Source organism: Ascaphus truei, chromosome 16 (genome assembly GCF_040206685.1).
Source record: "Ascaphus truei isolate aAscTru1 chromosome 16, aAscTru1.hap1, whole genome shotgun sequence".
Lineage (NCBI taxonomy): Eukaryota > Metazoa > Chordata > Amphibia > Anura > Ascaphidae > Ascaphus > Ascaphus truei.
In genome coordinates this window covers 13,456,437-13,465,991 of record NC_134498.1, presented here as the reverse complement: position 1 = coordinate 13,465,991, position 9,555 = coordinate 13,456,437, and positions in this window count along the sequence as shown.

Sequence of the window (9,555 nt, the reverse complement as noted above, 5' to 3'; positions counted from 1 at the left end):
CCCTAACATCATTAAAGTGTATTCAATCTTTAAAGTTCATTGTAGACTTATAACCAAATGCCAGTGAGCGTTGTGCAATTTGCCTTTGTGACTTTGATGTGATAAAGGTTTAGCTATCGTCGGTCATTAGCAAACTGTAATTTTTACAAAAATGACGGCCTTGTTTGACAACACATTATTATCCCCCCATGATGGCCCACACCATCACTCCTTTCCTTCACACAATGTCTCCGCACCCAAACCGCTCGCAGACACAAAGCTGGGGGGCTGCAATGCAGAAACCAAAAGTGTGGTCATTTTTCATTGTCACTGTGTGCAAGCATCTGCTATATGTACCGTACGCTGGTAACAAGAGGAAAAGTGTGGTGTGAGTGGTGGCTACTTTAGCATCTCCATACTGATGGGCCTTGATGAGCCATCGAACGCCAAAGCAGCAGACACGGCTAGCAACAGGTGTCCACCACATTCACCAACAATTAGATGCGAAGCAGACGGCTCTGCCTGGAGGGCCAATTAATAATCGTACAACTGCTTCACCCTACAGCAAAATGAGAAATGAACTCCGAACCTACTGTAACTAGGGGAAACCAGTTTGTCGTTTCACAAACGATTCTTCCTGATCCCTGGTTAGTTTATCGATTGACAGTGAATTCCTAACTAAATGAAGAGAGGGACTTATGATTGCACTGGGCCTCCAACACCAGGCTATCCCCGAGCCTCACGTTATTGTGGTGCTGGTGAAGCTGTTAGGGTAGGGATGCGGTTTCTGGATGCGGTGTTCCTTAGTGAAGCATGGAAAAAGTTGGCAATACGGTAGTTACAGTCACATCAACTTTATTCAGATGGCCACCAGCAACAAAGGAAAGGGTTCTTTACAGTAAGGGCAGTTACAATGTGGAATTCATTACCCATGGAGACTGTGATGGCAGATACAATAGATTTGTTCAAAAAAGGTTGGACATCTTTTTAGAAAGGAAAAGTATACAGGGATATACCAAATAAGGAAACGTGGAAAGGGTGCTGATCCAGGGAGTAATCTGATTGATTACTGGATCATCATTATAATTGGATGATGTGTCACTGTGGATTTTGTTTGCCTTCCTCTGGATCAAAATACTGTAAATGTAGATATAGGATAAGTATCTGTCGTCTAAATGGAGCACAGGTTGGACCTGATGGACGTACGTCTTTTTCCAACCTTACTGTGTAACCGATCAGCTGTCCAGGAGAGGAGTCTGCAGCGAAAGGTGAAAGGCGCATTCCAAGCACTTAGTATTTCCATAGATAGGTATGAAGCCGGGGGTCTCTGGAGCTGCCCCTGGTTCCCGAGAGACGTACCTCCATAGGTGCTGCCTGCGCGCCACGATTTTTGTCGATGATGTCGCGGATTCCCGTGCCGCGGAAGATGTATTCCACCATTTTGTCTACCCAGGCGGTAACGCTACCAGAGGCCCAGTAAGAGGTAAGTCTCTCAGGACTCAGGGGTCCCCAGAGCTGAAACTAACACTGTTGCTGCTTCATACCTAGTACGGAACAACAACACCCAGGCGGGACCCCGACTTCATTGTGAACACGTGGCTGAGAGGAAGACCCGTTCTGATGCAAAGCACCATGCTTCTGCCAGATCCGCTTCTCCGTTTAACAAAAGCTGTCACTGCAGGAAAGAAGAGGGGCGGAGGGGGAGCGGGGGAGAGAGGCGAAGGGGGAGAGTGTGGGGGAGGCGGAAGGGTGGAGGGGGAGAGGGGGAAGAGCGGAGGGGGAGAGAGGCCGAGGTGGGAGAGAGGGGGGAGGAGTAGTGGGGGGAGAGAGGCGAGGGGGGAGCAGAGGGGGAGAGATTCTGAGGGGGTGAAAGAGGAAGATAGGGTGGGGGAGGAGCGGAGGGGGAGAGAGGCGAAGCAGGAGAGAGGCAGAGGTAGAGAGGGGGGAGAGAGTGGGGGAGGGTGAGAAGGGGTGAGGAGCAGAGGGGGAGAGAGGCGAAGCAGGAGAGAGAGGAGGAGAGAGTCGGAGGGGGAGAGGGGGTAGAGAGGCGGGGAGGCGGAGGGGGAGAGGGAGGAGGAGCAGAGGGGAGAGAGGCAGAGGGGGAAGGGGGAGAGAGGCAGAGGGGGAAGGGGGAGAGAGGCTGAAAGGGTGGAGGGGAGAGGTGGGATGAGTGGGGGATGAGTGGGGGGGAGGCGAAGTTGGAGAGTGGGGAGAGAGGGAGGAGCGGGGGGAGAGAGGCGGAGAGGGAGGGGGAGAGAGGCAGAGGGGGAGGGGGGGAGAGGCGGAGAAAGTGGGAGGGAAGAGGGAAAGGAGGGGAGGAGCAGAGGTTGAGAGAGGCGAAGCAAGAGAGGGGGAGAGAGTCGGAGGGGGAGAGGGGGAAGAGAGGGGAGAGGGGGATGAGGATCAGAGGGGAGAGAGGCGGAAAGGGTGGGGGAGGAGTGGAGGGGAGAGAGGTGGAGAGGGTGGGGGATGAGTGCGGGGAGGCGGAGTTGGAGAGGGGGGAGAGAGGGAGGAGCGCAGGGGGAAAGAGGTGGAGAGGGGGGAAGAGAGGCATAGGGGGAGGGGAGAGGCAGATGGAACAGGGAAAGGATATTTTCAATGAGTTTGTTGTTTTCTTTCACTGTAATTGTAGCTGGATAATAATAAACTCTGTGGTGCAGCAGAAGTACCAGTCTATACTGTTGCTCAAAGTCCTTTCTTTTGCAAGCTGCCACGCCTGTCTCTTCCCCGTCTGTCCACGCGTGTCCTTGCAGGGCCTGCTTAGAAGATTACCGTTGGTTAAGCACATTGTTCTGCAGTGACAGACGGTGTGCTGCCCCGCGGTGCGGACGGTGTGCTGCCCCGCGGTGTGGACGGTGTGCTGCCCCGCGGTGCGGACGGTGTGCTGCCCGGCGGTGAGGACGGTGTGCTGCACCACGGTGCGGACGGTGTGCTGCCCCGCGGTGCGGACGGTGTGCTGCCCCACGGTGCGGACGGTGTGCTGCCCGGCGGTGAGGACGGTGTGCTGCCCCGCGGTGCGGACGGTGTGCTGCCCCGCGGTGCGGACGGTGTGCTGCCCCGCGGTGCGGACGGTGTGCTGCCCGGCGGTGAGGACGGTGTGCTGCCCCGCGGTGCGGACGGTGTGCTGCCCCGCGGTGCGGACGGTGTGCTGCCCCGCGGTGCGGACGGTGTGCTGCCCGGCGGTGAGGACGGTGTGCTGCCCCGCGGTGCGGACGGTGTGCTGCCCCGCGGTGCGGACGGTGTGCTGCCCGGCGGTGAGGACGGTGTGCTGCCCCACGGTGCGGACGTTGTGCTGCCCCACGGTGAGGACGGTGTGCTGCCCCGCGGTGCGGACGGTGTGCTGCCCCGCGGTGCGGACGGTGTGCTGCCCCGCGGTGCGGACGGTGTGCTGCCCCACGGTGAGGACGGTGTGCTGCCCGGCGGTGCGGACGGTGTGCTGCCCCACGGTGAGGACGGTGTGCTGCCCCGCGGTGCGGACGGTGTGCTGCCCAGCGGTGCGGACGGTGTGCTGCCCCGCGGTGCGGACGGTGTGCTGCCCCGCGGTGCTGACGGTGTGCTGCCCGGCGGTGAGGACGGTGTGCTGCCCCACGGTGCGGACGGTGTGCTGCCCCACGGTGAGGACGGTGTGCTGCCCCGCGGTGCGGACGGTGTGCTGCCCCGCGGTGCGGACGGTGTGCTGCCCCGCGGTGCGGACGGTGTGCTGCCCGGCGGTGAGGACGGTGTGCTGCCCCACGGTGCGGACGGTGTGCTGCCCCACGGTGAGGACGGTGTGCTGCCCCGCGGTGCGGACGGTGTGCTGCCCCACGGTGAGGACGGTGTGCTGCCCCGCGGTGAGGACGGTGTGCTGCCCCGCGGTGAGGACGGTGTGCTGCCCCACGGTGCGGACGGTGTGCTGCCCCACGGTGAGGACGGTGTGCTGCCCCGCGGTGCGGACGGTGTGCTGCCCCACGGTGAGGACGGTGTGCTGCCCCGCGGTGAGGACGGTGTGCTGCCCCGCGGTGCGGACGGTGTGCTGCCCCGCGGTGTGGACGGTGTGCTGCCCCGCGGTGCGGACGCTGTGCTGCCCCGCGGTGCGGACGGTGTGCTGCCCGGCGGTGAGGACGGTGTGCTGCCCCACGGTGCGGACGGTGTGCTGCCCCGCGGTGCGGACGGTGTGCTGCCCCACGGTGCGGACGGTGTGCTGCCCGGCGGTGAGGACGGTGTGCTGCCCCGCGGTGCGGACGGTGTGCTGCCCCGCGGTGCGGACGGTGTGCTGCCCCGCGGTGCGGACGGTGTGCTGCCCGGCGGTGAGGACGGTGTGCTGCCCCGCGGTGCGGACGGTGTGCTGCCCCGCGGTGCGGACGGTGTGCTGCCCCGCGGTGCGGACGGTGTGCTGCCCGCGGTGCGGACGGTGTGCTGCCCGGCGGTGAGGACGGTGTGCTGCCCCACGGTGCGGACGGTGTGCTGCCCCACGGTGAGGACGGTGTGCTGCCCCGCGGTGCGGACGGTGTGCTGCCCCACGGTGAGGACGGTGTGCTGCCCCGCGGTGCGGACGGTGTGCTGCCCAGCGGTGCGGACGTGTGCTGCCCCGCGGTGCGGACGGTGTGCTGCCCCGCGGTGCTGACGGTGTGCTGCCCGGCGGTGAGGACGGTGTGCTGCCCCACGGTGCGGACGGTGTGCTGCCCCACGGTGAGGACGGTGTGCTGCCCGGCGGTGAGGACGGTGTGCTGCCCCACGGTGCAGACGGTGTGCTGCCCCACGGTGAGGACGGTGTGCTGCCCCGCGGTGCGGACGGTGTGCTGCCCCACGGTGAGGACGGTGTGCTGCCCCGCGGTGAGGACGGTGTGCTGCCCCGCGGTGAGGACGGTGTGCTGCCCCACGGTGCGGACGGTGTGCTGCCCCACGGTGAGGACGGTGTGCTGCCCCGCGGTGCGGACGGTGTGCTGCCCCACGGTGAGGACGGTGTGCTGCCCCGCGGTGAGGACGGTGTGCTGCCCCGCGGTGAGGACGGTGTGCTGCCCCGCGGTGAGGACGGTGTGCTGCCCCGCGGTGCGGACGGTGTGCTGCCCCGCGGTGAGGACGGTGTGCTGCCCCGCGGTGCGGACGGTGTGCTGCCCCGCGGTGCGGACGGTGTGCTGCCCCGCGGTGAGGACGGTGTGCTGCCCGGCGGTGCGGACGGTGTGCTGCCCAGCGGTGCGGACGGTGTGCTGGCCGGCGGTGCGGACGGTGTGCTGCCCCGCGGTGCGGACGGTGTGCTGCCCCGGGGTGCGGACGGTGTGCTGCCCTGCGGTGAGGACGGTGTGCTGCCCCGCGGTGAGGACGGTGTGCTGCCCCGCGGTGCGGACGGTGTGCTGCCCCGCGGTGAGGACGGTGTGCTGCCCCGCGGTGAGGACGGTGTGCTGCCCCGCGGTGAGGACGGTGTGCTGCCCCGCGGTGCGGACGGTGTGCTGCCCCACGGTGAGGACGGTGTGCTGCCCCGCGGTGCGGACGGTGTGCTGCCCGGCGGTGCGGACGGTGTGCTGCCCGGCGGTGCGGACGGTGTGCTGCCCGGCGGTGCGGACGGTGTGCTGCCCGGCGGTGCGGAAGGTGTGCTGCCCGGCGGTGAGGACGGTGTGCTGCCCGGCGTTTCAGACGGTGTGCTGCCCCGCGGTGCGGACGGTGTGCTGCTCGGCGGTGCGGACGCTGTGCTGCCCCGCGGTGCGGACGGTGTGCTGCCCCGCGGTGAGGACGGTGTGCTGCCCCGCGGTGAGGACGGTGTGCTGCCCCACGGTGAGGACGGTGTGCTGCCCCGCGGTGCGGACGGTGTGCTGCCCCGCGGTGCGGACGGTGTGCTGCCCCGCGGTGAGGACGGTGTGCTGCCCCGCGGTGCGGACGGTGTGCTGCCCCACGGTGAGGACGGTGTGCTGCCCCGCGGTGCGGACGGTGTGCTGCCCCGCGGTGCGGACGGTGTGCTGCCCCACGGTGAGGACGGTGTGCTGCCCCACGGTGAGGACGGTGTGCTGCCCCGCGGTGAGGACGGTGTGCTGCCCGGTGGTGCGGACGGTGTGCTGCCCCACGGTGAGGACGGTGTGCTGCCCCACGGTGAGGACGGTGTGCTGCCCCGCGGTGCGGACGGTGTGCTGCCCGGCGGTGCGGACGGTGTGCTGCCCCGCGGTGAGGATGGTGTGCTGCCCCGCGGTGCGGACGGTGTGCTGCCCGGCGGTGCGGACGGTGTGCTGCCCGGCGGTGCGGATGGTGTGCTGCCCCACGGTGAGGACGGTGTGCTGCCCCACGGTGAGGACGGTGTGCTGCCCCGCGGTGAGGACGGTGTGCTGCCCGGTGGTGCGGACGGTGTGCTGCCCCACGGTGAGGACGGTGTGCTGCCCCACGGTGAGGACGGTGTGCTGCCCCGCGGTGCGGACGGTGTGCTGCCCGGCGGTGCGGACGGTGTGCTGCCCCGCGGTGAGGACGGTGTGCTGCCCCGCGGTGCGGACGGTGTGCTGCCCGGCGGTGCGGACGGTGTGCTGCCCCACGGTGAGGACGGTGTGCTGCCCCGCGGTGAGGACGGTGTGCTGCCCCGCGGTGCGGACGGTGTGCTGCCCTGCGGTGCGGACGGTGTGCTGCCCCGCGGTGAGGACGGTGTGCTGCCCCGCGGTGAGGACGGTGTGCTGCCCCGCGGTGAGGACGGTGTGCTGCCCCGCGGTGAGGACGGTGTGCTGCCCCGCGGTGAGGACGGTGTGCTGCCCGCGGTGCGGACGGTGTGCTGCCCCGCGGTACGGACGGTGTGCTGCCCCGCGGTGCGGACGGTGTGCTGCCCGGCGGTGCGGACGGTGTGCTGCCCGGCGGTGCGGACGGTGTGCTGCCCGGCGGTGCGGACGGTGTGCTGCCCGGCGGTGCGGACGGTGTGCTGCCCGGCGGTGAGGACGGTGTGCTGCCCGGCGTTTCAGACGGTGTGCTGCCCCGCGGTGCGGACGGGTGTGCTGCCCCGCGGTGCGGACGGTGTGCTGCCCGGCGGTGAGGACGGTGTGCTGCCCCACGGTGCGGACGGTGTGCTGCCCCACGGTGAGGACGGTGTGCTGCCCCGCGGTGCGGACGGTGTGCTGCCCCACGGTGAGGACGGTGTGCTGCCCGGCGGTGCGGACGGTGTGCTGCCCCACGGTGAGGACGGTGTGCTGCCCCGCGGTGCGGACGGTGTGCTGCCCAGCGGTGCGGACGGTGTGCTGCCCCGCGGTGCGGACGGTGTGCTGCCCCGCGGTGCTGACGGTGTGCTGCCCGGCGGTGAGGACGGTGTGCTGCCCCACGGTGCGGACGGTGTGCTGCCCCACGGTGAGGACGGTGTGCTGCCCCGCGGTGCGGACGGTGTGCTGCCCCGCGGTGCGGACGGTGTGCTGCCCCGCGGTGCGGACGGTGTGCTGCCCGGCGGTGAGGACGGTGTGCTGCCCCACGGTGCGGACGGTGTGCTGCCCCACGGTGAGGACGGTGTGCTGCCCCGCGGTGCGGACGGTGTGCTGCCCCACGGTGAGGACGGTGTGCTGCCCCGCGGTGAGGACGGTGTGCTGCCCCGCGGTGAGGACGGTGTGCTGCCCCACGGTGCGGACGGTGTGCTGCCCCACGGTGAGGACGGTGTGCTGCCCCGCGGTGCGGACGGTGTGCTGCCCCACGGTGAGGACGGTGTGCTGCCCCGCGGTGAGGACGGTGTGCTGCCCCGCGGTGAGGACGGTGTGCTGCCCCGCGGTGAGGACGGTGTGCTGCCCCGGGGTGCGGACGGTGTGCTGCCCCGCGGTGAGGACGGTGTGCTGCCCCGCGGTGCGGACGGTGTGCTGCCCCGCGGTGAGGACGGTGTGCTGCCCCGCGGTGAGGACGGTGTGCTGCCCCGCGGTGCGGACGGTGTGCTGCCCCACGGTGCGGACGGTGTGCTGCCCCGCGGTGCGGACGGTGTGCTGCCCGGCGGTGCGGACGGTGTGCTGCCCGGCGGTGCGGACGGTGTGCTGCCCGGCGGTGCGGACGGTGTGCTGCCCGGCGGTGCGGAAGGTGTGCTGCCCGGCGGTGAGGACGGTGTGCTGCCCAGCGTTTCAGACGGTGTGCTGCCCCGCGGTGTGGACGGTGTGCTGCCCGGCGGTGCGGACGCTGTGCTGCCCCGCGGTGCGGACGGTGTGCTGCCCCGCGGTGAGGACGGTGTGCTGCCCCGCGGTGAGGACGGTGTGCTGCCCCACGGTGAGGACGGTGTGCTGCCCCGCGGTGCGGACGGTGTGCTGCCCCGCGGTGCGGACGGTGTGCTGCCCCGCGGTGAGGACGGTGTGCTGCCCCGCGGTGCGGACGGTGTGCTGCCCCGCGGTGCGGACGGTGTGCTGCCCGGCGGTGCGGATGGTGTGCTGCCCCACGGTGAGGACGGTGTGCTGCCCCACGGTGAGGACGGTGTGCTGCCCCGCGGTGAGGACGGTGTGCTGCCCGGTGGTGCGGACGGTGTGCTGCCCCACGGTGAGGACGGTGTGCTGCCCCACGGTGAGGACGGTGTGCTGCCCCGCGGTGCGGACGGTGTGCTGCCCGGCGGTGCGGACGGTGTGCTGCCCCGCGGTGAGGACGGTGTGCTGCCCCGCGGTGCGGACGGTGTGCTGCCCCACGGTGCGGACGGTGTGCTGCCCCACGGTGAGGACGGTGTGCTGCCCCGCGGTGCGGACGGTGTGCTGCCCCGCGGTGAGGACGGTGTGCTGCCCCGCGGTGCGGACGGTGTGCTGCCCCGCGGTGCGGACGGTGTGCTGCCCCGCGGTGAGGACGGTGTGCTGCCCCGCGGTGCGGACGGTGTGCTGCCCCGCGGTGAGGACGGTGTGCTGCCCCGCGGTGCGGACGGTGTGCTGCCCCGCGGTGCGGACGGTGTGCTGCCCCGCGGTGAGGACGGTGTGCTGCCCCGCGGTGCGGACGGTGTGCTGCCCCGCGGTGAGGACGGTGTGCTGCCCCGCGGTGAGGACGGTGTGCTGCCCCGCGGTGAGGAAGGTGTGCTGCCCCGCGGTGAGGACGGTGTGCTGCCCCGCGGTGAGGACGGTGTGCTGCCCGCGGTGCGGACGGTGTGCTGCCCCGCGGTACGGACGGTGTGCTGCCCCGCGGTGCGGACGGTGTGCTGCCCGGCGGTGCGGACGGTGTGCTGCCCGGCGGTGCGGACGGTGTGCTGCCCGGCGGTGCGGACGGTGTGCTGCCCGGCGGTGCGGACGGTGTGCTGCCCGGCGGTGAGGACGGTGTGCTGCCCGGCGTTTCAGACGGTGTGCTGCCCCGCGGTGCGGACGGTGTGCTGCCCGGCGGTGCGGACGCTGTGGTGCCCCGCGGTGCGGACGGTGTGCTGCCCCGCGGTGAGGACGGTGTGCTGCCCGCGGTGCGGACGGTGTGCTGCCCCACGGTGAGGACGGTGTGCTGCCCCACGGTGAGGACGGTGTGCTGCCCCGCGGTGAGGACGGTGTGCTGCCCGGCGGTGCGGACGGTGTGCTGCCCCACGGTGAGGACGGTGTGCTGCCCCACGGTGAGGACGGTGTGCTGCCCCGCGGTGAGGACGGTGTGCTGCCCCCCGGTGCGGACGGTGTGCTGCCCCGCGGTGCGGACGGTGTGCTGCCCCGCGGTGCGGACGGTGTG